The sequence below is a fragment of the Neodiprion pinetum genome, chromosome 6 (assembly GCF_021155775.2).
Source record: "Neodiprion pinetum isolate iyNeoPine1 chromosome 6, iyNeoPine1.2, whole genome shotgun sequence".
Classification (NCBI taxonomy): domain Eukaryota; kingdom Metazoa; phylum Arthropoda; class Insecta; order Hymenoptera; family Diprionidae; genus Neodiprion; species Neodiprion pinetum.
This window is the reverse complement of record NC_060237.1, coordinates 18,900,442-18,927,957: the sequence shown is the minus strand read 5'-3', so window position 1 is coordinate 18,927,957 and position 27,516 is coordinate 18,900,442. Positions and strand designations below refer to the sequence as shown.

The window sequence follows — 27,516 nt, the reverse complement described above, 5'->3', positions numbered from 1 at the left end:
TTCAAATATTGTCGATATTGCAAGAAAATGTGGTACAAGTTCCAGTTTAGTGTAATCATAGTTGTCAATACGGCACATTTTTGATTATTCAACGCCCTAACATCACTTGATCGCAATAGTTATAAACATTTATAGTTTTACGTGTGACCGTAACCGAAAAAAAAAAAAAAAAAATAGTACTACAAAGTAGATTTTTAGGTAACAGTAACAAAATTGATTTTCAATTTAAACCCATAACTAAATTTTTTCGGTTATGGTAAAAAGTGAAAATAGTTTTTCAGGATTGTATAGTAAGGACAATCGAAAATTTCATTGGAACGGAATTTCCTCTACCAGACCGGAAACGTACCACACGCTTCTTTTGACCCAAATGCAAATGAATTTGTTTCACTTCTGCGGTCCAAGAGTTGCCTTTATGCGCGCAGGTGTGAACGTTGATTATTTGTAAATGGATCACAAGTCGAAAGTTCAACCCTTCAATGTTTTCTTCCGAAATTGAATGCCGCTGGAACAATCGGCACATTGTTCACTTCGAATGCCATTCCAAGTACCAATGAGAGATGTTGAAACGGGTGGAGATAAAAATATAGAAAGAACAAAAATCGAAGGACCGCAATATCGAGTATTTAAAGAAGCAGAAACTTGATGTACAGAAATCAACAATGTTGAGGGTCAAAAGATGGAAGAGAAGTAAAATATTAGAAAGGTCAGAACATGTAATACCAAACTGTAGAATCGTCGAAATTCCTCTTGATAATACAGAATAGTATACAGATTTTCGATTTTGCTATTCCATGTTTCGACTTTCCATGTTTTCAATTTTCTGCTCTTGAAATTTCCACATTTTTAAACACCACGAATAAGATTCTCGAGTCGATGAAACTTCGATATTCTGGCCCTTCTGTCAATCGGTAATTCTAGTTTTTTTTTTTTTTTTTTTCCCCCTACCCGGTTTGAAACGTGAGAGACGATCGCGGGGAGAGTTGCGGACGGTTATGAATATCCCGAAATTACCGGGGGTCAATAGTGTTCACCTGTTTCGATTTGAATGCCCTTATTGTCCGAGGATGGTGCGCACCTGCACAATGCGAACCCTGAAATCCCTATTGTGAAAATTCAAAAGTCAATTGTCACTCCCTCCAAAACATTGTCCCGAAAAGATACGATGCGGTTGCCCGGATGTGCCCCTTCTTAAGGCCCACCTCTCCGGGCCCTGGGGTCCCTTTTCAGACCATCCGAGAGGCTTAAGGCCCCGACCTTTCCCGACCTTCTCAAGAAAATCGTCGTTATTCCTCTTTATTGTCGGACCCTCCGAGTGGCCGTAAATTTTTCCATTTTCCACCGACACCCGAAACTCTCGTGAACTTGTGCAAATGAGCCACGTGCGATGAGGGGGTGAAAATTTTCTCTTCGCTCGCCTTGATTACAATTCGTATGACTTTTTTCGACGTTATCTTTTATTACACGCGCCTGATTTCCGCCAGCAGGAAAACCTTGGGACGCAAAGAGTGGTTTAGAAATCCGTTGGTGCGTGATCATTCTTTTCCGACTTGGTATTTATTATTCAGAACTGCTTTTATTGTTCATAAATATTTATGTCTGCGTGACTTCCGCATTTCTGCTTACTTATCCAACCATGCCGCAACCTATACGCCATGTTGCAACGCGTTGTTATTCGTCTATGATATATGAATGTTTGAATGTATGCAAGATGTGTGATGGAATAACGAAAAAAAAAAGAAGAAAAAATATGGTTCATAATTCACTTTCTTCGAAGTGGGATAATTTTTCATAAGAGAAACCGAGCGTTGAAGTAATTTTGGAGAATATTATCAGCCTCCAAAGATCGGTAAATTTCTCTAGTTCCACTCCATCCCGCTAAAAAACACCAATGAGATTGCTTGAAAGGGTGTAGAATCGGAGTAAATTTCGGTTCTTCCTAAATCGAATCAGGCTGAAAAGCAGCGTGTGATTTTGTTCCAAATGATTCACCAGTGAGCGATGTGAATAAAAATTGTATCCCATGATAATTTATCTACAAGCTTGGCTTGAATTCTCATCAGCCGAGCAAACGTGATACCGTATAAAAATAATAACACCGATAAAAACGATACGAATTCGATTATCATACCCAATACGAATGCCCGCGTTCCCACATATTGGATCAGCGTAGCGAGTGAGATCTGTATTTCGTCATGCAAGTATATCCCCGAATATTTCTATCTCCCGCGCTACGAATGCACATGTGCATAGTGAGTAGTGGGAAAAGCGAGACTGTCAAGAAGGGAGCGTCAGGTTTGACGTAGGGGATTTTCCGTGGGTCTTATACTCGTAGACGGGCAAGAAAGGGCGTTCCGAGTTTTTACCCGGCCCCATGCAGAGCAACAAGTGTAAAAGCCCGTTCCACGCTATGAAGAAACTTGAGTAAAAAAGTGAGCCGGGCGGGCATTCGCTGCGAGTGAAATTTTCTGAAGGAAATACGTGCAACAAAAATACGCTGCGCGTGAAATTTTCAGCTTTAACGACCAGCGACGAACTCGCTCACTCGTAGATTCTTTCACCCACACTCCGTCCTCTCCTCTCCTCTCCTTGATAAGTCAGGATTTCGTTCTCGTTGAGCTCGTGTCTCTGCCCACGAACTTCGTACCGTTCTGCTTGTCGTGCATGGATATCGATCGGAAATAAATGATCGATCGAACTGGCAGCTTCGTTCGGATGAAAATTAAAACTTTCGTCCGTGATCGGAATATTCGAGAAACGGAGGATTGAAGTATCGTGCCGTATTCATCCCGGTCTATAAATTTTAGGAGATACTAAAAAATTTCAGCCTTTTACCGGATAACAAAAAATAGATACGTTTTTTATTTCCTTCGTACATGTAGGACTGAAAATATCGAGAAACGTATCTTTTGGGCAGTTTTAGAGAGCTTACCTTGATATGAATTTCATATTTGAAAGTGTCCAATTTTTTTTTTCAGACGACAAACACATTGTGCGACTTTTTTTTTCTACGACAGTAAGCGATAAGAATTCGAAAGCAAAGTTTCAATTCAATAGCGTAACGAAATTGTCAGGTGATTGTAAGGCTCTGAAAACTGAACGATTTTCAAATCTTAGTATCAAAATAGGAGCTGAGTAGAAATTTGAGCCTGAAAAGCTGGCCGAAAGATGGCATTGTGACGTTTTATTACTTTGAACTTGCACGAATCAGGTTTTTTATTTTCGATTCTCCGAGATGTTGATCGTTCCTACTTTTTGCCAGGACGGGGTTAAAGTTCCAAATGTGGAAAGTTCCGAAAGCGCTTAATTCCGGTTTATTAGGTGGTGAAACTTGACGTCGAGAAATCAAACTCTCACGAAACAACAAAGCTTCGAATAGCTAGAAACCCGACGGCTCAAAGTTCCGAAATACAAGATACTAAAATTCGAGTTTCGATAGAGCAAAATTTCGATAATTAAAATATACTCACACGTCATTGTTTACTCAACGAGTGGGCGTAAAAAATGAGAAAACCCGAAGATCAGAATGACCAGGATACCGAACGTAAAAGTAACGAAAATCCAAAACAAAGAAAAATCAAAATGGTGAAATTTTTCCAAGTCAGAAATCCACAGAACCGAGTATCTTCGACAATATGGAATTTGGATGCTTAAGATTTTGAAATTTTCTCATTTTCGCACTCTCGGAACTTTGAGCGTCGGGTTTTGAACCATTCGAAACTTTGATGTTTCATCGAAGTTAAATTCCTTATTTCAAGTTTCGCCACCAAAAAATTCGGAATCGGTCGCTTTCTGATTTCTTCAAATTTGGAATATCAACCCCGCGCTTTTTCGCCCACCGTCGGCCTCAAAAAATCTTTATTCCGAACGGTTTTGTTCGTAAGATTGAAAAAGTGCGCGCTAACAATAAGTTAGCTCGTGCACGAACCGAGAGTTGTAATCGTGAGTCAGGATGCTCCCAGCGTGAGTCGGGCTCCCCTGGTGTCTGGAGTATCTTAGCAAGGGACTAAGGCAACACCGCGGGGTCCCACTCAGTCAGCGTAGACAAAGATAGGCCTCTCGAGATGAACCCGAGATAGGGTACCAGGTTTGTTTTAGCAGGTCAGAACCCACCCCGGGACCCGGGACTCGCAGGTCCGATGGCCAAATGTCCCAAACAACCACGCCGATACCTCACAATGCCATCCCGACGCCAGCTGGAGCCCGGATCGGCGAAATCGGGATTGCGAACTAGGTATATCGGCCGACTCGAGGCCTTCTGCACCCTCTGTGGCGCCGAAGGTTGCAAAAAATATTCTACGCCGGCTCAAACTTTCGAAAACAAAAGAAACGGACAACGAAGGCCGGTGGAGCTGATGCGGAAGCTGCGCCAATTTCGGCAATCCGGATGCTTTGGGAATCGAAACTTTTTATTAACTTTATTACGAGATAGTCGCATATCGAGCGTTTAACGAAGTGATATTATATTCGTAAACTACGCGAAGATTGCTTTGAAGATGCAAAAAAAAAATAGTAAACACCGATTTATAAACGAGTTAAGTCGTTAAAAATCTAGTAGATTCTTTTGATTGCACTCGATGATAGCCGATTTTAATTAGAAGTTAATTTCTAGAAATTCGCCGTAACAGATTTTAATTTGTTTCTCTTGACAAATTGGACTCACCATTTGTTGATGCTAATCAGTGTCGGCGTAATGTTGTAAAATAAAACATCGAACGGTTCGAACATGACGAAAAAAGCAGTCGAGCAAATTTTTCGAACATAATCTTCTCAATAAAATGAGCCGTCGTAGACTCAAATCGATCGAATCTAACAGGTTTCTAATCATTTTGAAGCTATTTGAAATGAATGTTCGACATCCAAGCTTACGTTTGTAGTTCAATCATTTTTTATTTTTACATCTTTGCAAAGAGTCTTGCAGTTCACAAATATAATAATTTGACAAGTTGTCAAATTATTGAGAGAATATCGATTTTTAGCCAATCCACTTCTTCCAACTGTAGTTCTCTTGTTTTTTTTTTCCAATCGCGTTGAAGTCATGGATACCACACATTAATTTTATCAGAAATACGGATAATATTGCCGTATCATTTGAATTTTGATGGGCAAGTCTTGCAGCAAAAACAATTTTCATTTTCTTCTATTGCATACGGAACATAATGTAACGTAGATTTAACCCCAAATAAGGGCTGTCCATATATTTACCATGGAAGATGTAAAATCTACAATATTTTTCTTTCCATGCAGCTTCTTCAATGGCTTACAGATTTTATCGTGGATAAATTTCGTTGCAAATGATATGAATCCTGAAATAACTGTTAATGTACATGCGTGTACAAAATTTTTTTTATCGTCCATTGCGTTAATGGTTTGTGAACTTTTTTGAGGGTTAATTAGACTCAAAATTGTATGAATACTGAAATAACCGGCGATCGGTTGACTTTCTGGTAACAGCTACAAAACTAATTTTCATTTTCATTTGCTATACGGAACCATATTTTTCGATTGTGGTAAAAAATGAAAATAGTTAAGAACTGAGCGGTAACCGGAACTAAAAATTTCTCTCAGCGCGTGATGATTGTTACCATTTTTATACCCTTTTGTTAATATAAACACATTTTCGTTCAGGCTTGCTTCTAATACCTCTGTAATAAATATTTTTCAGTGCGCGACGTTGTGTGTCCAATATTGTCGGTAACCCTGACGTCGAAGTAAGCTTCACCAAATTCAAATACTTTTCCGTTTCTGTGTTGTCTTTGCGACTTTAAATTCCTTTCTTTCGTACAAAAATTCACTGGAATTGACCCCGTAGCTTCGATGTCACTGTTTGGACGTATATTCACACCAAATGAAATAATCTGTGATAACAAAGAGTAGCTCCAACACAAGAAGCAGCAAAAAAAAAAAATTAAATCCTCGCGTTAACACCGAGGAAAATTCGTTGCGCGCAGTGCGGCACGTCGTTTCAAAAATACAACTTTCAAAGGTCATATTTCGAGGTTTTTAACGTACGGCTTTGAGGGGGGAAATTGCCCACCCAGCCACCCACTCGCTTCACCCTTTGCTCTCCGAGAAACTCCGACAAAGAACCGAGTGTGCCCGAGCTGCGTGGCTTCCGAAGGGGTTTTTTATACCCAAACAAACGTTTTCTTACCTCTTTACGTTCGTGACTCGGCTTCGGCCAGCCACGGTGTTCTCAACTGCATTTTTCCGGCTTTCGATCCTCGCTGCTTCAATTCAAAGCTGCAGCAAGGACTGCGATTCTTGCGCTACATTAAAAATATCCACGATGAAATTCGTGCTCAAATTTTGCCTTAGATTTTTCCTTGCGATATTCCTGTCGAGAGAAATTTCTAGTTTTGGTTGCTACGAAGTCCCTGACTATTCTATATTTCGGATACCAATCTTACCGTAATTATCGGTAAACCGTCGCCATCTCCTTCGTTTTAGAATCGTTAAAATTATGCTCCAACCATTTGCTGTCCCAAGAATCGGTACAACGCGTTTCCGAATAGAGGCTGTGAATAGTCGTCAATCCTACCGGCGCACCGGCGTGTGTAAATTAAGGTGAAGGAGGAATCGGACGGATGAATGAAAAATTGAACCAGTTTCTTGGCCGCGGTCGCGTTTATGACCTCTAAAACGGCTCTCGAGGCCGAGCTGACTTCGTTATGGCAAGAGGATCGAGGATTCGTATCGACGCGCTTTGCAGGCCTGCTCGTCAGGGGAGATAAACAATCTGAAGAAAGATGAAGAGAGGAAGGAGGGAAGAAAAATGAGCACAAGGGTGTAGCAAAAACGGAAAGTAGAAAACGAGCGGAGTCGAGCGGGCCTGACAAAAACCGAGCTTTTTTGAACGTGAAAAATTGCTTCGCCTCACATCTTACTGCTCCAGCAGTAGCTCACGTGTATTTATGACCCCGCGTTTTGGCACCTCTTCAAAAGAGAGCTCCCAACTCCGAATCTTCGCAAAGGTACCTGCCCGACAGAATATCGGACGAAATCTCGCCGCGGAGTGGAATTTTTCTTCGATGTAGGCATTCGGAACACAGTTATATTCGGGTTTCATAATTTTGGCGCATTGTCCGAACTCGCCGAGCGACTTCGGGACGTGAACCTTACAGGTTAACAAGGTTAACAATCGTTTTTCGTCGAGTGGTGTCCGAGGTCTAGTACTGCGCGTTCCTTCGTCTCGGTTTTTTGCCTGGTCCTGTTTTTCTCTCCGGTGTTTTTCATTTCTTATTTTTCCACACCGATCCATTTACGCGGTTAAAACACGCGTAAACAGAGAGGCTCAAAGTATCAATGAAACGTTTGACGATGAAAGAGTTCTGTAGGCAGGTATATCATTTCTCTAATCGAATGATAAACTTCGTGGAATTGATTGATCGCTTTATTGAACGATATATATTTCAGCCTCAGCTTCCGGATGTTGATAACCTCTTGTTTGGGCACCGGGGAAACTTGATGGACACTGTAAACCATTGGGGATCAATTTTGCCTTATCATGTCCTGCGGTAAAATGTCTGCTGACGAGGATTTTGTCCAAAATTCAAAAACTTCGAGCTTTGAACGCTGCCGCGTAATCTGCAGAAAGCATGGAATTAATGGAAGCACACGGGTTTTTATTGGCTTACCGAAATATTGATATTGATAAATAAATTCCAACTATACGGAGATTCTAGACGACGCGTTATACGTCAATAACCGTTTGGTCAACTGAATCGGATCAACTGAAGATTTGCAAAATTTCGGGTTAGTCACTATTATCTGAAACATGAATCACGGACCGACGAATCCGACACCAGATTTTTCAATCCGAAACAAGAAAGGCAATTACAAAGCGTTCATGACTCGACTCGTTTTTCTTGATTCATCAAGATGACGGTGATTCAGGATTTTTTTTGTCGAAATTCAATCCTCGTGAGTAATAAACGCAATCGTGTTTCTTATTCAGAACTTTGCGTTCGCACTGAATCGTGTTCAGAGTACGAAGCCGGTGTACAACAGCTGTGCACACTTTCCTTTCTGGTAATTGCAAAACGCGGTGCAAGTGAACTAAAATTAACGCGTTTCGCTATCGCAGAAGCTGATTGAAATTCGTGAGCTTAATCTTTTTCCATACGCGACACGTCTCGTGAGATCATTTTACAGTCAGCACTCATTCGTTTCAAGAGTACGTATTTTTAATCAGAAATCATGAAATCCGCACCGTTCGCTAGCATCGAAAATACGAGAACGAACTCGATAGATGATACGAGTTTCTTTTGTCGCGAGAAGTCCCAGCGCTCAGCGACATCTGCCGACTAATAGGGTAACTCAGATTCATAAAACTCTTTCGACTCTTCGAAATATCGCTGAAATTCATCAATTTAATTTTAAATCGTTTTGTGAAGCAAATTTTGAACCTCGAGCCTTGTCGGCATAAAGAAAAGCTTCGTCGTTCGTTTGAATTATTTGGAAAGAAACGTCGCGTGGTTTGTAGTATACTTTTTTAGCGACCGGTGAGAGATGACGAGCCACGAAGTTGGCGTATGACGACGGGAGCACATTTTTCATTCAAAATGTCCGCCAAGGTTTTTGAACTGTTATTTTTACAGCCTGGCAGCTCGCTCGCATCGCCGCAGCCAGCGCGGCGCAGAGTGCAGCAGCGGACATTAAAGACGTCTAACCGAGAGTCAGCCATGCCGTTCCCTGCGCCGTTGCTGTTTACAGTATATAATATGGTAGCTGTTCTATCAGTATGCGATTTAACGCCGGTGACGTCAGGCCATCCAGCAAGAAGAAGACATAGACGAAGACCAAGACGAGGAAGACGACGAAGATGATGCTGGAGGGGGGAGACGCCGAGGGGAGGGAAAAAGGAATCAGACGATACAACGTCGCAGTTCGGCTAGCGCCAACCCCCCTCCTCCGCCTCCTCCACCACCATCATTCCCCTCCGGAGGCGGGAAAGATACTCGCTATCTGCAGATATAATAAACGCGTTGTAAACATTCGCTATAGGTTTACTCGACGACCTCCTAGTTTCTTCCTTCGTCTGTTAAAACAAGATGTTCCAGCTACACAGATTCCCTCGATTCATTCATTGATTGCGTCTGGGCCGCACATGGCTTTTTACAATTTCGTATTTTCGCTGTACGGAACATCAGACGGCGTAAAACCCAAAGTCGTATGGTCTCAAGTCAGCGGAGAAAATTTGAATATCTTGTACGTTTTTCCGACATCGAAATTTAGTCCTTTCGGTGAAATATTCCTATACATAACCGACATCCTGCGCATCTGTATAATATATGAAAAATCCGTTACATTCAAAAAACGTATCCGGAAATGACTGAAACTGTATTCTTCATCTCCGATGAATCTGAATCAAGTACCGTTGAATATGTTTCAATTCCTGACCGCCGTCATCCCTTGATCGTCCGTAAAGTTGAAGAGTCGAGAAAATCCCACTACAGACTGCTTCCTGTTGAAAAAGTCAAAAGTCGTTTCGTTCCGTTGAGTTTCCCGCCAAACATCAGGCCTCTTCGCGTTCTCCGATCGTCTCAGGCACGCCAGCCAGCGTCCGTGATTAACTTTCGCTGAGTTTCCCAACGCCTTCGCTGCCAAGAGCGTATAGTCGAGTTGATTATATTTCGCCCGGTCGTTCGCGCCACGGGATTCAAAGTTCTCCGTGCAGCTAGGCGTGCTTATCTGTTGGCAGGGACTGTACGGTTCTTGGAATTACGACGATCTCATACGAGAGGAGGATTGTGTGCGTGCGAGGGGGAGAGGGAAAGAGAGGAGAAAAAAGAGAGAGAGAGAGAGAGAGAGAGAAAGAGAGAGACTGGAGGCTTGTACGCTCCGCGTGTATGCGCGCCTGGACCACTGGCTATCAGCGGCAGTGTTTCTCATGCTGAAAACTGGCGATTGACCAGCTTGAATGAAGGAGAAACGCGCGTTGCGTCTCGTTGACGAACGGCATGAAACCCCCTTGGTTATATCGTCTGAACTGCGCGTTGTTCTTTTCCTTTGTTCTCGTGCTATCGGCGAGGCAAGGGGCGTTGCTACAGGTCGCTTCATTTCCGTCTAGCTGACGAAAATAACTGTAAGGGTGAAACGAAGAGCTGGAAGAGAGAGAATAAATTTAAAAAAAAAAAAAACAAAAAAAAAGAAACAAATCTACGACGTTGGCTGAGTCCTTCTCGCGAATCGAATCGCAAACTCTTACTTCCTCCCCCATCTTTTCACACCTTTTCGAAGCTGGTGCAGCACTACTTACGATACGCTGTTACACGTATTACCAGCTGCGTCACGTTGCAGGTATGAAGATAAAGTAGCAGTTTTGCACAACGTGATATCTAGGTTCAAATCCTCATCGTACTCGCATGTTTGTCTTTGTCCTCGCGCAGACGTTGCTTTGATATTGCATGTAATTTATTTATTTTTTTTTTTTATACCACGCACTCCTTGGTCAACGTCCATCTCACGCTGCATGCGATAAACGTTTCAGGATGACTAACGAAATGGCAATTAAATCGTTGCTTCATGGGCATGAGAATATGTCGAGGGAAAATGTGAAGAAAAATTCAATGGCGAAGGATGACGGGCGGAAGAAAAAAAAATCTTTCTGATCAGGAACTTTACCGAGATACTTTTGTCAATTAGTCAATCTCGATACCGGATCACCCCGATTAGCTTAAAACATTCACCACTGTTCGGTGTGAATTTTTATATAACTACACATTTTTCTCATGTTGAATTTAACGCTGAGATTCTTACAGTTACGTGTCAAACCGTTATCCATGTATAGTTACTTTGATTTTTACAACAAATACTTGACGATAGCTCCATACTCACTGCCTACCACGTGTACGGTACAATCGGAGCTGTCGGGGTTAAAATTGTCGAGGTTATCGGAGCGGAGAGGAAGCAAGATTACCGCTGGGAAAGAGGGAGATAAACAGCACATAATTTACATGCAACAATAATTAACAAATAGTAATTTTTCAACAAATAAACTTCTCTCTTTCTTCCTACGCGCATACAGTGCGAAATATTGTTTTGACCGCGTACAACAGTGGCTGCATTTGCGGTAATGCAAATGTCGAATGATTTTACTGCCAGGTATTGCGATTGAGGGGTTGAGGGGGGCGCATATGACGTATCGTCGCATTCAAGGAACCTGAATGAATGAAATCAGTGTCTTATCGCTTTGCTTCTATGGCAGCCAGCGTTCGACTCAACTGCTCGGGGAATTGTATCGAGCTTTAATGTTGTCCGTAAATTACTCTGACCGTAGTTTTGTGGATCCCATGCACCGACAAGTTTTCCACGCATCTCGAGTGTTCGGCGTATTGTTTTTCAGAGACAGCTGGCGAAGATTTTACAGCTGATACTTGAAAGTTGCAAACACGAGCTGAAACGCTCATGCAGCGTATAATGTTCTTTGTGCTTATGATACGTACGTAGTCGAGAGAAAACAGAAATTCTGTACATAGCGGGCATTCGGCATTGATTTTATACCGAACCATTTACAACGAAGAAAACAATTCTCCGATTCAAAATAATATTATATCTACAGTTGATTGGTTCGATTGTTCGGATAAGGATATACCGTAAACATTATTTGATCGGTTTTTAATTTGTTTTTAAATTGGAGCGTCGTTTTAGTAGCTAATTCATGTTTAGCTTTCATCAAACGACCAAGTCCGGTTTCATTGACCATTATCTGAGTGTCATTTGCACTTTTTCGGTGCATTCACGAACGTCTCGATCAGCTGCATTCCTTTTTCTCCATCAATACGTTACAGGTTTCAGATGTTTACGTGAATTTTAAACAGTCACGAATATGCAAAAATACAAGTATACAAAACATGTACTCAAAGGTTGAGATTTATGTTTATTTTCCTAGACGATTCTACGAATTATATTACGATTTTTATCGAAGACATAGCAATTTTTTTTTCAGTATACTGTGATCGTCTGCGTTACAGTGTTGTACTTTCTTTCGTAATTTTTAATTCCGATCTGATCGAATAAAAAGAAAGAAAGAAAAACTTACGACAAATTTGACTACCTGCACACTGCAAGTATTATCGTGCAAATTCAAACGATAACTCAGTCGTCGACTAACAAAGAATCAGATCGATCTCGCTGCCGATTGGGTTTCAAATGATCTGTCTGTTCTCTAATTGCGCGGAAGATATATACCTGTATCGCGATGTATGAATTGGAGGCTACTTTTCGATCTTAAATAAAGGTAAACGGAACACGAAACAAAAAGACTTGCAAAAACGTTGTTATTGCTATTAACGTTGAAAAAAAGTAGAACAAATATCGTTGTCTTCACGTCTTGTATGAAAAGCGGAAAAATGACGTTAACGGATGAGACAGTGAAAGATAATCAATAATTACACGGTAAGTATAAAACTCTAAATATCCGGCGAAGTGTTTTTTTTTTTTTTTACTGACGTGTCCGATGCATGATATCGTTACATGAAACTTGAAACATATAACTTTTGGAAACATGTTATTTGACGATGCGCAGCAACGCACGACACAAGAGCACGGCTCGGGCAAAAACTTTTAGTTGCCTGAGAACAGAAGCGTGCTGATTATAATCCAAACCGCGTTATGGCTCGTCGATCGTGCGCGGTTTAGTCGGCGTGTGTATAATGGCGGTTTTACGTAATTCGAAATGACCTGAAATCAGGTGAATTATCGCTGGAAGATATTACAGGTTTATCAGAAGCGTCTCGCGTTCGCCGTCTCGTCTCGGTTTGATTTTCAAGGACAGAGTCGCGAGACGATCATCATCTTCGAGACGGTTTAATTTTTGCGAGAAACGATTTCGCGTGTTCTCCGCGTGTTACATCGAGGCCCCTGGGGTTGAATAAAGAAAAAATTGTGCCCGGGTGTCGAGTCGTTTCTCTGCGCACACCGAGAGAAACTTGAATTCCATGCAGTTATCGTTACCTCATAAAATCCTTAAGAATTTTAATTTATTCACCGTGACCGATCAACGTCGTTCTGGATACTAATTGAAAATAAGTTTTGTCGGTTTAACCAGAATATTTATACACTGAGAAAAATTTTATTCGTTACAATAACTAGAAAAATTCACTAAAACAGGTATCGTTCAAAAAACTGTTTGAACATTGTTGGAGTTACGAAAAACGAGGCAAGCCTAACCATTTTGCGCTATCGTCGATCCTTTTTTGGTTATTGCAACGCAAAATCAGTTTCTTCGGTTTACTCTACTTTTTTTAGTTAAGCAAGGCTTCAACGTCAATTTATCGTTTCACAAGCATTGAATTTTCGCAGCAGATACAAGAAAATCTAGCAGCAGCGATCGTAATGACAAAGAATAGTAACGGATACCAGACTTTCCGGTAACAGCTGGAAAACTAATTTTCATTTTCTAACTATAGAACTATATTTATCGATTGCGGTAAAAAATGAAGATAGTCAAGGACCGAGCTGTAACCGGAACTAAAAATTTCTCTCGGTGTAGCGTACCGCCATTATCGTTGATTACGTTAACTCTACGTCTACGACATTCGTTGATATTGTCGATATAAAAAATTGATCTCAATAAGGCATAATTGTTCGGGTTAAAAAGTTGAGTAAACCAAACAAAGAGATTGAACGTGGCAGTTAGCGGGAATCGACAACGATAATCAGGCAATAAATCCTCGTCGGTTAACGCGACGGATTCTCTTTATCGCAATACGACGTGAATTTTCCTGGAACCCTCCGGAAACCGTAACGTAAAAATCACAAACGAAACTTTACTCGGCGCTGCATTACACAGGCATAGAGGACGACGACGTCCGTGATATTCTCGCCTCGTGATAACCGAGCCTGCGGCGCAATCTCCTCACGAGTATGGCGCGCATTTACATACGACGTCTTGCCTCGAGACACGTTGGTACGCCTGACGCTAGTCGCCTACGTCGCGTAGTCTTAAGACGCGTTTGAAAGTTCTTGTCGCGGATGGGAGTCGCCTGCATGGGAGCCAGAGGTGTAGGGTCAAGCCCCTGTGCAGGCGACCGCACTATACCACTGTATAGTATCTTTCGTCTCCAAGACCGGTGCGGTCTGTTCATCGAACCAGCAAACCGACTCGTCGGATCCATCTCGGTAGAAGTTTACATGCTTTATAGTTCCACAGAACCGGTCCGAAAAGCTCCGACCTTGTTTCCGAGATTTTTCACGTCGGTAATACTGCGAGCTTTTCGTTCGACGGGAAATTTTGACGAGACAAATAGTTTCCTGTCTTTTTTCATTGTACTTGGAGTATTTTTATGGATGTTAGTTGAAGTATCTTGGAAACTGGTGTTTCCTTGAAATTCTTGAAACACATCCGTAACCATTTTGTTGAGAACTGAAGAGGTTACGAAGTTGGTAATTATGTTGTAATTTGACGGTCGACTATCGGATTCTCGAAAAAATTGGCAATACTCGGTATTTAACCAGTAGAAGTGGGTTTTTGGTGGTTACGCGGTTGAATGACTGTACCTAAGGCCAGACTATTTTTGTAATAGATCGTGAAATGTGATATCAAACATCGGTTTGGTATTTTGATTTACGTTTTATTCGCAATCAAGTGTAGAACACGCGTTGTAATACGACGTATAAGTGAGATATTACATACGATACATAATAGATTTATCATACCCTGCGTTACACTTGGATGAAATGATTTCCGTTCAGCATAGAGATGTGTTTATAATTATTGTATGATAACGTGGTCCAAATCATACGATAATTAATAACAGGCGTTGGTGGAATTTCAAGCCAGAGATAAATAAAATGTCGTACCTGTATAATATTGTCCTTGACGATTACAAAACTGCAAAAATGTCAACTTGAGCACTAAGATAATTAATAACACACGGTGTGAAATCGATAATACGATGGTAATTGAATCTGTAGCACCATAATTCCATAATTAGGTATTGAGATCTTCGGTTCGATAATGACGTGAATAAAAAGAAGTCACTGAATAATCGTCTTAGTCTAATAAATCTGATAACACTTAAAATTTGAAGACTAACAGCAAATAATTTTGCCTGCGTTCTTGGTAGCTGTTTACACCGTTGTATGTTGTAATTTTCTTGATTCATTCTTTTTCAAAAGTAGAAAAAAGGTTATGTCTTAGTATCGATGAATTGAAGTTTATTGGTACGAGTGAATCGTTCGTCTGCAACTTACGATATCAGACTTGAATTTTTAGAAGACTAACCGACCTGTTACGATCCTCTCAATTCGAGGAACAATATTTTTCATTGTTCGTTTTGAAATGGTTTTTTTCTTCTTTGATACGTCATTTTTACGCATGTTTATAGTTTTTTTCTAAATCAGAATTTTTTTTATCCACGATATGACACGGTTTCACCGTTTCGTATTGTTTGAACGTTCAGACTACCGAAGTAGTTCCAATCGGATAGTCGAATAACCAAGCCGATGATAATTTACTGTAAATGAAATGAATTACAAATTTCACTTACCTTGACTTTTTTTTTTTTTTATTTTTTTTTTTTTACCAAATTTACGCGACGACGGATTAAAAAGTGAAGCATTTCTCTATCCCATACCCCGTAATTCGATGTCCAAAAATACTTTATCCATATCGCATGTGCGACATGCTGTATTGCACTGTATTTACAGATAAGCGTGATGACGTTCCGTCTAGATATGTCTCGAATCATCGTGGTGTAATCGAGGGTATAATACGAACACGTAACACGCTATTTTTAAGGATGTAGAATCGGGAGAGGGGAATGACAGAGTGTTCTATACGAATAAGCTATTTTTATGATCGTTACAATGAAGTAGAATGCGCGGGAAAAGTGAGTTGTGTTAGAAGTAAACGGAGAAAAACTGCACGTAAAAAATTGTCACACACGCGCGCAGAGCCACGAAAATATATCGTCGTGTGATATCGGTTGAAAGTTGAAACATGCTGTACGAAGATTGCCCCCCCAGAACATGAAAAAAGAGATCCCTGATGGGTGACCCTCGACCTGCAAACTTGAGATTAACAGTTCCCCCCCCTCCCCCCCTAAACATGCGCTAATGTTATCTCTCATGCAGTGGGAGACTGGGGAAGAGGGCGATACCGCTCTGTACGTCAATTCTGGAGTATTCGCCCGTGCTTACGGTTACGCGAGACGTCAAGAGTGGAAAAACATGCTTGAAGAAACGGGGGAATATGAGTTATGCGTGCAAAATATACACAGACATGGAAAAAATGGAGAGAAAAAATGATCGCATGATCACTGACCAACTTTACAGGCTTCTGGGGAAAAAGGTTGATTCGTCGGATCGACAGTTATGAAAACTGAACATTGCAGGCATTTGATTTTCGTGGTATTTTGGTGAAAATCCAATTTTAACGGTATCGTCTAATTGTAAAATTCTGGCAGAAAAATGCTGCAATTAAACCGTACAAGTCCGGATCATGCAGAGATTAGACGGTACTTGACACAACATTGCGTCGTAAGAGTTGTTTGTTCCAATTCAAGAACGATATTCGAAAGATTACTTCTATGCAATCGCGATATTCGGGAATTCAGATAAATGACGTATGTAGTTGTAAAATCTGTGACGTGTGCGAAGCACCCATGTAATACAGCTGGTATATTTCAATGAGCTCGAAATTTCAATCTTGTGCTCAATTTGAGATGTATGAAGGTTCGATAGATATCGGGTTCTTGTTATTTCGTTGAAGCAAGACGGTAGTAAAGTTATACCTATCTCTCCAGATTTTATCTATGGTACTTGGTTCAGTATTTTGTCATATATTGTCGAAAGCCAGGTCACGAGTACATGAATTAAAATTTTTCCCCTCGAGCGTGAATCTTGTTTTGAATTGGAATTGAACTGTGACTGAATATTTGTTGACATCAAAACTATGCACACTCTTTGACGCACGAGTAATTAATTTAACGCTCAGCTTGATTATATATTCGATACGTTGTTATCAAGGCTCGTGTCAAAATAACAAAATATATAATATCTGCTTGAAATGATGTATAAATTCTCTGACGTGCTCTGCGTATTCAAGATCGATCTTCTGCAGTATTTGAGGAATAGGGAAGAAGTCATATTTTTTCCAACAATGTACGACGAGCCCCATCTCATTAATAATATGTCAACAGTCACGCCTCACCAATGTCAACAATTTTATAAAATCGTTAGCAGCCGCCGCTAAAGCGGAAAATGAAACACTGCTAAAGAATTTCACGTCAAGGTTCATCAGATATAATAAGTCGTACATACGCCGCAGTGTTTCAAGGATCGAACGACAAGCCCTCTTGAAAATCTAAGCCCTTCGTCAAGGCGAGGCGTCGTTGTTGGTCGCGAAAGGAAAAACCAAACGAAAGTAAAAAGAAACCGGTAAACAATGACGACACGTTCATAATAATACACTCATTGGCCACTCAGCACCCGCAATATACGAGTAAGTTGTAACCGAGCCTGCAACGCCGTTTCCGGTGTGGGTCGGTTACGTTTCTTGTAAGCGTATAAGTCTGATAATCAATGTAGTAAAAAGACCCCCGGTACCAGGAATCGTAACGAATTCGCCAATGTCCTGATGGATTTCCGCAGTTTCATCAATACGACTTTGCCTCCGACAATAGTGTACAAAATTATACCCAACATTTGCGATTTCGATTCGCAGGGCGACGGTTTCGGTCGGAAAGGAAGGCTAATTAGTGGCTAATTACGAGAAGAGGATACGCGGTTCCGGCGCAAACGTTGGTGACGAAATTTTGTAACATTACCGTCAAACTAATATAATATAATATCGCGGTTCGCACCACGCGAAGCGATACGCGACGCCTGTGCTCGTATCCCTCTGTTTCAATTCGGTCCGCTGATTAGGTTATCAACAGAAGGCAGAGCTGACCTAGATTTCTGTTAGTCGCTTCTAAAACGGCAAAAAGTCACCTTGGATCACCTTGGGCCGGTACACGGTAGTCTTTGCCACAGCCGAAGGGATCGAGAAAGAGTGAAAAATTGAGCTCGGATCGGTAGAACAGAGAATCTGGATCTCCTGGAGTTTTGCTCGATTCAAAATCTCGGCATGATCCGTGGACAAAAATCACCAACGAAAATTGCTCGCGCGTGCAGCTTCGGCTGTAATTTAGAGCAGCGATTGTGAAATCAGCGTAATGTAGCTACAAACTGAGCGTAATCGCATAGCAAAGTAACACTTTCGACTCTGTGTGCGTGTGCCGATAAAATAACGCGGTCTCACTTGCGGTGCTATTAATATTTGACGTGCACGTACGAGGAGTGCAGACCTAATTCAATTCGCTTCCCGGTAATTGACTCGGTTAATGCCGATGCGTTAATCCATCCCGCGATAAGCTTGCAATTAGACAAAACAGTTTCGTTTTTACGCTGCGTGTGTTGCATACTTACCTAATTGTTATTGCAGTTCCCTTCTCGAACCGCTGAGGCTTTTCGCTTCGTGCGTCAGGGTAAATAAAACTATCGTATATGATGTATATATGCCTCTAGCTTGCAGCACTCCGGCAAACTTCAACCAGGCATCATATTCTGCCACATTAATACATCCTGCGAGTACAACGTTGTTAGACACTGGCTGCGATGCTGACATTAAAAGTCAACGGAAGTTGAAATACGCACTTACAATGAAATCGAAGACAAATCAACAATTTTTCGCACCTGAATCAGCGTAGTACCGGATTTGACTTACGGAAGCAGCGCGTAATGGCAAGTGGATTGTACTCGCCAATTTTCGACCGCTGGAAAGACAAAGGATTATGTCAAAATGCATTTTTACCGCGAGTCAAAGGCGTCATTATAGCGTTGAATCTGACAATGAGGGGGAAAATGAACGCTGCATTAATTTTTAATAATATAATGGAATATTTCCAATCTTTCGTACCAGCAAACTAATTACACTGATGGAAAAATTTAACTTAACATAACGTCCCAGGAGGTCCACTTTATGATTGAGTTGTTTGTTACATTTTTTCGAGTAAACATGAGGCAAATTGTGTAATTTTAACATTTAAACCGTCGTATCAACGTTCAATTTGTACTTTGAACTTATTTTTTTCACTTAGTAATACATTAAAAGATGGTTAAGTCAATCAAAAAATTTTAGTGGATGCGCTGGGAATTTTTTTTCCTAACCATTCACCAATCACGAATGGAAAACTGTATCGTGCACTAACTAATCAATTAGTTCAGGTCCTGTGAAGTTCGTGCATTTACTTTATGAATTGTCAGCAGAGGATAACGGACTTTGTCAGTGTTTTTTCCGTTCGTAATTCAGAAAAATATGGAAAATGATATGTCAGGCTACTGGAACTTGGCGAGATAAAAGCCCATGGTTGGAATTTCATTGCGGTCGATCAAAAACCTCTGCAAAGTAACCCGCATTGTTCTCAGAACAAAGATGACTGCCTCAATTTCATGAACGAAAGTGACGAAGTATCGGGTATTTCCGTGGCAGATTTCCTCCGAGTACGATATCGACCGGCCAAAGTTTACCATTTTGTGTCAAGTCACTTCCGCTAATGGATAAGAGGACAAAAGCGACATGCTTACGAATCGAAGCCAAGCACCTGCCACTTCCAATACTTCAACTTTCCATCGATGACATTAGCTAATCGTGCAACTAGCGGCTCTGTCGCAGGCCTACCAGTGAAAATGCCTGTATAATCACCGAGAGGACGACGTCAATTTATGCCGCGACGCCTTGCGGCTCGGAAGCATGTAAGCATCCAAGCGTTGAACGCTGTCGAAGGTTTCCTAATTGCCCGGCATGCCACGGAGCGTTATTGCTCATCTCGCGTTTTCGCCCGAGTCTCGAGGTCCGTTCGAGTAAGCAGCGAATTAACACTACCATCTTAGGAACAGCGGAGACCGTAGGCTTGAACCGTAAACGACTGCACGGTGAGACCTTGACCGGCAGGTTATCGAGAATCGTGTAATAGCCAACAAGGCGACGTACATCTCCCGATGCTGTGAGAATATGGCCCAATGGTATGACGAGTATGCCAGATAACCGAGATAATATTAATATGAGATAATATCACTCGAATCGACAAACGGAACGAGGAAGAGGGACGAAAAGGTGCAAAGAGAGACAAAGCTCCACGATTTTAGTACAGATCCAATAATACACTGATTGTCAGAGAAATTTTTACTTCCGGTTACCGGTCGGTCCGTAACTATTTTCATTTTTTACCACGATCGAAAAATATACTTCTAGGTAGAAAATGAAAATTAGTTTTCTAGCTGTTACCGGAAAGTCTCGTATCCGTTGCTATTCTTTCTCATTACGATCGCTGTTACTATATTTTCTTGTTAACTGTTGCGAAAATTTAACGCTTCTGCAACAATAAATTGACGTTGAAGCCTTAATTAAATAAAAAAAAGTAGAGTAAACCTCAGAAACTGACTTTGCGTTGCAATTACCAGAAAAAGATTCGACGATAGCGCAAAATGGTTAGGCTTGCCTCGTTTTTCGTAATTCCAACAATATTGAAAGAGTTTTTTTTTTTAACAATACCTGTTGTACTGAATTTTCCTCAGCGTACCTAAGAAGAAAAAAAAAAGAAGATTCAGTGACGACACTTTATTCCAAGCATCGTCAAAACGCGCAATCGTCCGTGACGTTTTCGGTGTGGGTGATAACCAATATCGCAAACACGTAGTCTCGGCGATTAATTTATATCTCAAAAATGCGGCTGTGAACCACCATGGAAATTCAGACGTTCGTATGACGTCAATTCTATAGATTGGAATTATTATCCCGAGTATAAATAACGAGCCATTGATACGGAACGAATTCGCGCAAAATTTCGTTTGACCGGTAGTTGGAAGTGGTTTTCTGACGATCATGTCTAATGAATAATTCAATCCCTAGCCATGCTGTTCTACGCTGTGATAAATCATGATCTGCAGCGAGATCGAGAACTTGTTTGGTATTTTGAATCCCGATTCACCGGCAAAAACTGCCGTCTCCGTTGTTGACGATTCGGAATTTCTCAAGTGTATAATAATAACAATATCAGAGGCTTCGGAGCTTACGAAAGATATACATCCAGTATACAGTCGACGAAGCTCGGTAACGCGTTAGGGATGCGTCACCGGTTCGAAATGCCACATCGAATGTTTTGCGATTGTAGGCGCATACGAATGTTCCTGTTTTGTATCGAAGTGTTTACCTGACCGATATCCGCGTGCTTTACGAAGCATGTATTATGACGATATACGAAACGAGCGGCGGCTGCTGACGCAACGGAAACGCAAAGCCTTCCAAGTTGAGACGTGTCACCGATGACGTAGATTTCTCCTACCTACCGGTGACGTGTGTCAACCGCGCATATTTCATGAAAAATTTTTTCAAAGAGCGCAACGATGCGCCGATTGATTTCGATCAGCCCTAAGGGTCGCATCTTGGATCATTCGAAAAGTGTGCACTGCGTTCCTGCACGTTATGCGAGATCGTTGCCATCACCTGTTAATTAGTTAGCTGACGGAAAACTGTTCGGAAATAAATTTGGAAACGATTTTTCCACGAACCGAATTCGAAATGAATTTTCCACGATTAATTGTTTTACAACGATAACGGAAAACATACGAGCTGAGCTGCGTAATCACGCCGCGATCATCGGCAAATCAATTAATTCTGCTTTCATTCGATCTGGTTTTATATTCACACCGACACACAATTCACCATCATTAATAACGCGCAAAAGCACGTGTTGTTTACTTCTTTGTTACTCTTTGGTATAAATATGGAGCAATTTTACCGCTCATTCATGCCTCAAATGGAAGAGTCCAGCGGATTGGCAGCAGCCTGCTGATCTCTGTAATACTGGCGTTAAATCGCCGCACGGAGATATCTTCGTGACAAAGATTACAGCTCTGACCACGAATGCGTTATTCTTGACTTTGGCTCGAAGCGGATGAGCGGAAAATGGTCATAACTTTAAAACTTCGGTAGAGTTTATCGTTGGATTTGAGAAATGATCCAACACATTTTTTCTTCCTTGTATAAATTGCCAGTCATATTGAAACGCGGAACATTAGGGGGGAAAAAAACTTTCAGGTAACGCGGTATGGAAGGAGGTTTTTTTTTCTTACTAACGACCGTCTAAGTCGTTCCTTAATTCCAACGCCTAGTGTGCGCCTGTAATATAACCGTAGGATAAGTGTATTTACGTATAATATTTTTACGACAGTCACGTGATATGGTGTATATATATACCATTTGCAGTAAGCGAACGACTGTTCGCGTTGCGAGCGTAGAACGTGACTGCCAACAAAACGTGTAGGTGTGTATGTACGTATTGCTCGGAGTTACGGACCCCAAGACGAGCTCCGCATGCACGTTCTTCTGAATCGGACTGTACATAAATTTGTATCAATTGCTGTACAGCTGCCTCAATTTATTGTGGGATTAGAAACAATGAGTGAGGTCAAATGGTCCCTTCTTGTAGCGCGGCTCTGCAGCATCCCTCGTTACCACAAATGGTGACGTCACTAACGGGGCCAAAACGAAGAAGAAGAAGAAGAAGAAGAAGAAGAAGAAGAAGAAGAAAACGAAGAAGCAGCTACGACGAAAGGGAAAATTCAAAGTAAACACGATGCACCTCGACTCGAATTTCCATTCGCCACGAGTCCGCACAATTTTGGCGAACAGTAAAGTCTATCTTATTTACCTTTTACTTCTGACGAAGTCTGGCCAACTAACGCTCCTTAAGATTACAGCGTGTATATTTGTCGTACCCGTTATCGCTGGCTTGTGTAACAGTCCGTCTCGGTATATGATCAGGTGTCGAGACTGAACACCGCGCGTTAATGGGCTGGCTAAGCATTCGGCTCGGCTCGAACTACCGAGAAAAGGTTCAAGTTTCGTCGAAATACCGTGGCTGTTATACTTCGGTTCAGTTCGACCATCGCCTCGACCGTGGGGGCCGAATAGTTAAGTCGATGCCATAAAGGGTGGAACCCAGGGAGTTTCCACGCTTGGTGCCCGAGCGCCCAAGACGGAAAAAGGCCGATGAATGCCCGTGGAACTGAAAGCTGGACGGACAATGGACATTGGGATTAAGCAGGAGGAGGAACAGATCGTTTAACAGGCATGAGGGACGACGACTCGCATCCAATGCCACGGACATCGTGAGTCCCAATGTTACCGAGAAGCGAATGTCAAGTACCTCAATATACATACGGTTGTTTCATATACGTATGGAAATTCGACGAGGTGGTTAAAAACGCGTTTCACTATTACTATGCTCGAACCTTATACGAGATGTAAAAATATCACCGAATACGAACGCGTCTCGCGTTGCGAGCTCGTCGCGTTGGCGGCAGCAGCTGGCGGCGAATAACTTCCAGGCATGGAAAACCTTGTGCAAAGGTGTTGAACTCTCGCTATCCCCACGTTTCGACTTCTTTCTTTCTTTTTTTTTTTTCTGCGGAATAAATAATGCGACAAACATCCAGTTTCATCCACTAAACGCGACTCTCTCAGGGTGTAGCGCCGAGACTTTCTGCCACCAGATGGCGGCTAAGATCTCTATTTCTCCTCATTAACGTACGTACAAAGTGGTTTAATGCGTACGCGTGACAATTGAAGAGCAGCTGCTTGTCAGGGCTACCAACAGTCACGAACGTAATCTCAAAAATTTTGACGCCCTTCGGTGTTGAACACAACTCTCAGCGGCAAATGGTAAAATTTTTTAGGTTACGTTCGCGACTGTTGGTAGCCCTGACAAACAATTGCTAGCTCGAAGTGTCGCGCGTGCGCGTTGAACTCTAGTAGACGACGTACCATTCTGTCGTTAGGAGTTTACTCTGTGCACATAAGAAGCTAGATTTTCCGTCGAGCAATAGAGGCACATGCAGTTACTCAATTAATGCGTGCACAAAGGAAACAAACAACGTAAGTGAAATGGATGAATACGTCATGGTAAATCCCTCGAGTCCCTTTGTCAGAGACCGTATGAGAAACAAGGCGTAAACACACATGTACGACACAAGGGAACAGGATTACATATGCTCGGTAGAATGTGAACGTGGTCTTTCACATTTGTTTGGTTGTTGTTAATTGTTTTTTTCTTTTTTTTTTCTTTACTCCTTTTTCGCTTCCTTCTGGGTGCAGTTTTATTTTTTTTTTAAACTTATTTTTACTTTTCTTCCTCCCTTTTCTTTTCTTTCACCTTATAGTTTTATTATACACTTCATTTCTACCGCAAGTTGACAGCGTCGTCACGTTCCACACTTCCTATACCCCGCGTCATGCTGCTGCTGCTGCGGTACCTTCTTGAATACGTAAAATTTCTTTTCCTACACACAATGCAACTTATAACAGCGGCTATGCGATTGTGTCGGGAAACAATGGGATATTTTAGACTTTGGAGAGATGGTAATTGTACCGAATTTTCAAATTACCGTGTACGCTTGCTCGTAAAGTAATAGCATTTTTCTCATATGCATATATCCTGTGTATATTGCTTGTGTTCGAAAGTTTCAAAAAGTTCGTAAGCTTGGATTTACTTGAAAATTAAAATATTTTCCATCAAATTCAAAACAAGCAGTTGTATAGATTCGCTTGATCTAAGGTGATGTGATGGTATATATATATATATATACACACACTCGTATATACTACCTGTTTGCTTTTCAACTCGTTTGTACACATCGTCGAAAAAGAAGATTATGCAAAGTCGTTCGATATCTGATTCGTTCAAATGCCGATGTACGACTTGTTGCCACAAAATTGTTTGCCAGTCTGAACAACGCGGTGAAATTTTTCGGTTAAACTTGCCGTACAAATCAACCGTCGTACATGCAATAACGGTTTGATGAAGGAATTGAAAGCTTTGCGTGGTCAGTGTTTTTTTTTTTTTTTTTATCTAATCTTCTTCTTCTAATATTCCCACAATATCTCCGTAATTGAAGGAAAAAGCGCTGTGAATTAGAACGTCGTGAATTCTTGTTACAGGCTTCTAAAATGGGGATCAAGGAGGTGAGATCGATAATTGTTGCACGCTGACGGGTCGTTGGATCGAGCGGATCGGGCGAGACGGGCGTTGCGTCAGCGATCGAGCGCCACGACGGATTCCAGCTTCTAGTTCCTAGCTTCTGGGTTCTATCTTCCATCTTCTATCTTCTAGCCATCGTCGATCTGGCCAATTGAAAAAAGAGGCAGAGGCAGAAGGTCGCATCTGACGCACTGAGTATACAAACGCATGGTTAGTGAGTATATACACCGACAAGCTGAGTGGCTAAACACATAACTGATTTACGTTCCCGATTGCCGTCAGGCTTCACCTTTTACGCTGTCTAAGGGTGTCTGCACACCGTTTTCAATTCATCGAGTACCTCATATCGCTTCGCTGCTCGGTCCTGTTTAATTTACGACGTTTACACGGCTACACATATTTAACACTTTTTCCCTCCCCCTCTTGAATGCTTTTTTCAACTTTCGCCTCGTTTCAAAATTACAGCTGAGTTGAAGATTTCCAGGAAATTTTTGGCAGTTTTTTTATTTTTAATTGAACTTTTAATCGGTTATCGTTGATCTCAATCGGCGTATAAATACATTTATTTATTTACAACGTTATAAGATGAAACCAACAACTTTTAAAGTTCTTCAAAAAATTTTCAATGCAATCTCAGCTGTGAATGTCTTGTTGGAAGGTTGTTTTTTTTTTTTGTACGAATACTTGAAATTTTGTCGTCTTTTTTTTCACAACATGTAGAATCTGCGGATACATTTTCACAGTGTCAAAAGATCTGAGAGTCTTGAAATAAAAAAATAGAATCTGCTCGAAATTTCCGAAAGATTTTAGTTTGCAAGAATCGTATCAATTGTATCGTTTCCGATCTTTAGCTAATTGTTTTCGCGATTTTCTGCTTATTGCTACAAAATGCCTTTTATTAAAAAATCCTTGCTTTTTCTGCCTACATTTTCTATGGATTGAAGTGAAACTTGAAAAGAAATCGACGATGCGTTGCTTCGGACGAAAAAAAAAACATTCGCGAGGCAACTTTTATCTGAAAATGTTCCGAATATATGTAATCGTAGTTAAAAATATAAGTCGAAGAAATATCGAAGAAAATTAAATGTTTGGTGTACTCCATCAACTCTGTGTGATAAAACGTTTACCAACGAATCGGCTGGGCTTGAAAATCGGAAAAATAATAGCGATGTGTTTTCTCGGTAACTGCGGACATAATGCAGTATAGCAATGTGATGGAAGAGGAAGTGACTATCCATCAAGTCACGGAAACAAGTCGTCTATTTGCGAAAACAAGCACCGACGATGATGGAAACGATTGTTACAATTAAGGCGCATCAGGAAACGATTCATTTATGTATCATATCCTCGAGTGACCTATAATTACAGTTTTACATCAGACGATACCTCATACCGCCGTAAGAATTCGAATTACCAAGCACTTTTTATCCTTCCTATTACACGATGATGATAATGATGATTATGACGATGATAAACAGATATCCGTAACTACGTGCAAACGATATAATCGGGGTGCCCGCGAGGTGTAAAAAATTTGCAAAAATGTCTACATAACTACAACGAAAAAAAGAATAAGACAGGAAAACAAATAGCAACAGGGAAACAAAAAAGAACCAATGATCATGACCAAAACAACGATCAACCCGGATATAACCGCGGACCTGTACGAGAAGTACGCAAAGAAGAGAACAAAAAGAGAAAAAGCAAGTAAACAAATAAAAAAAAAAAAAAAAAAAAAACGCTTTTGAAATTATAACACGCTAAACTCTCCCGTTCATGGTCCTCGCGCGCAGTAGCGAAGGTCAAAATGGCGCCCACGCGCCTCTCTCTCTCTCTCTCTCTCTCTCTCTCGCTCTCTCAGCATGAGAATAAATGGGAACCGCGATACCGAAAGCATCGTTTTGTTCCCAGCGACATTATGCTCGTCTTTCAGTGTCGCAACTGTGTCAGTATGTTGAAGAATCTGACTCGGACACTTTTTTCGTTCTCATCTGTATCCGATTTTGAACAACGATCGGCGGTGAAAAAAACCCCGGTGCGCATATTATCTGCGATTTTACAAAAGCTCGAATAATAATGTGAAAAACTCGACGCGAACGATGATCGTCGAAAAGTCTCAACTCTATATCTCTCTTTTTAAACTCGGACTATTGAGCACCAAAAGATTTCTTCAGAGATCGAAGACTGGGCGCGACTCGATCCGCTTCCGTACGACCGGTTTCACCGCTCAACATATATGTATATGTATGTATATACGGACATACATATGTATATATACGGTTGGTACACACGTGCATGCCAGTCTCGAGATTTAATCAGCCTCGAGGAACCCGTGCAGGCAGCCGCGGGTTTTACCGCGAAAAACTTATCGTGTAGATTTTTTTTTTTTTTTTTTCATCTTTTTCAAACAAATTTTCACATTCGAATTTAATCGAACCACTCGACGAAAATTCCGTAAAACGTCGAATATCGCTTTAATTGCAGATAT

At 41.2% G+C, this 27,516-nt stretch overlaps 1 long non-coding RNA gene across 1 annotated transcript in view; it reads left to right on the top strand.

Moving 5' to 3' along the window:
* LOC138191150 (uncharacterized) overlaps positions 1-27,516 on the top strand; it is a 61,170-nt gene that overhangs the window by 23,186 nt on the left and 10,468 nt on the right. The window contains exon 2 of the long non-coding RNA XR_011177456.1: positions 24,989-25,238. This is a non-coding gene — a long non-coding RNA (uncharacterized lncRNA). The remainder of the gene's footprint in view (positions 1-24,988; positions 25,239-27,516) is intronic.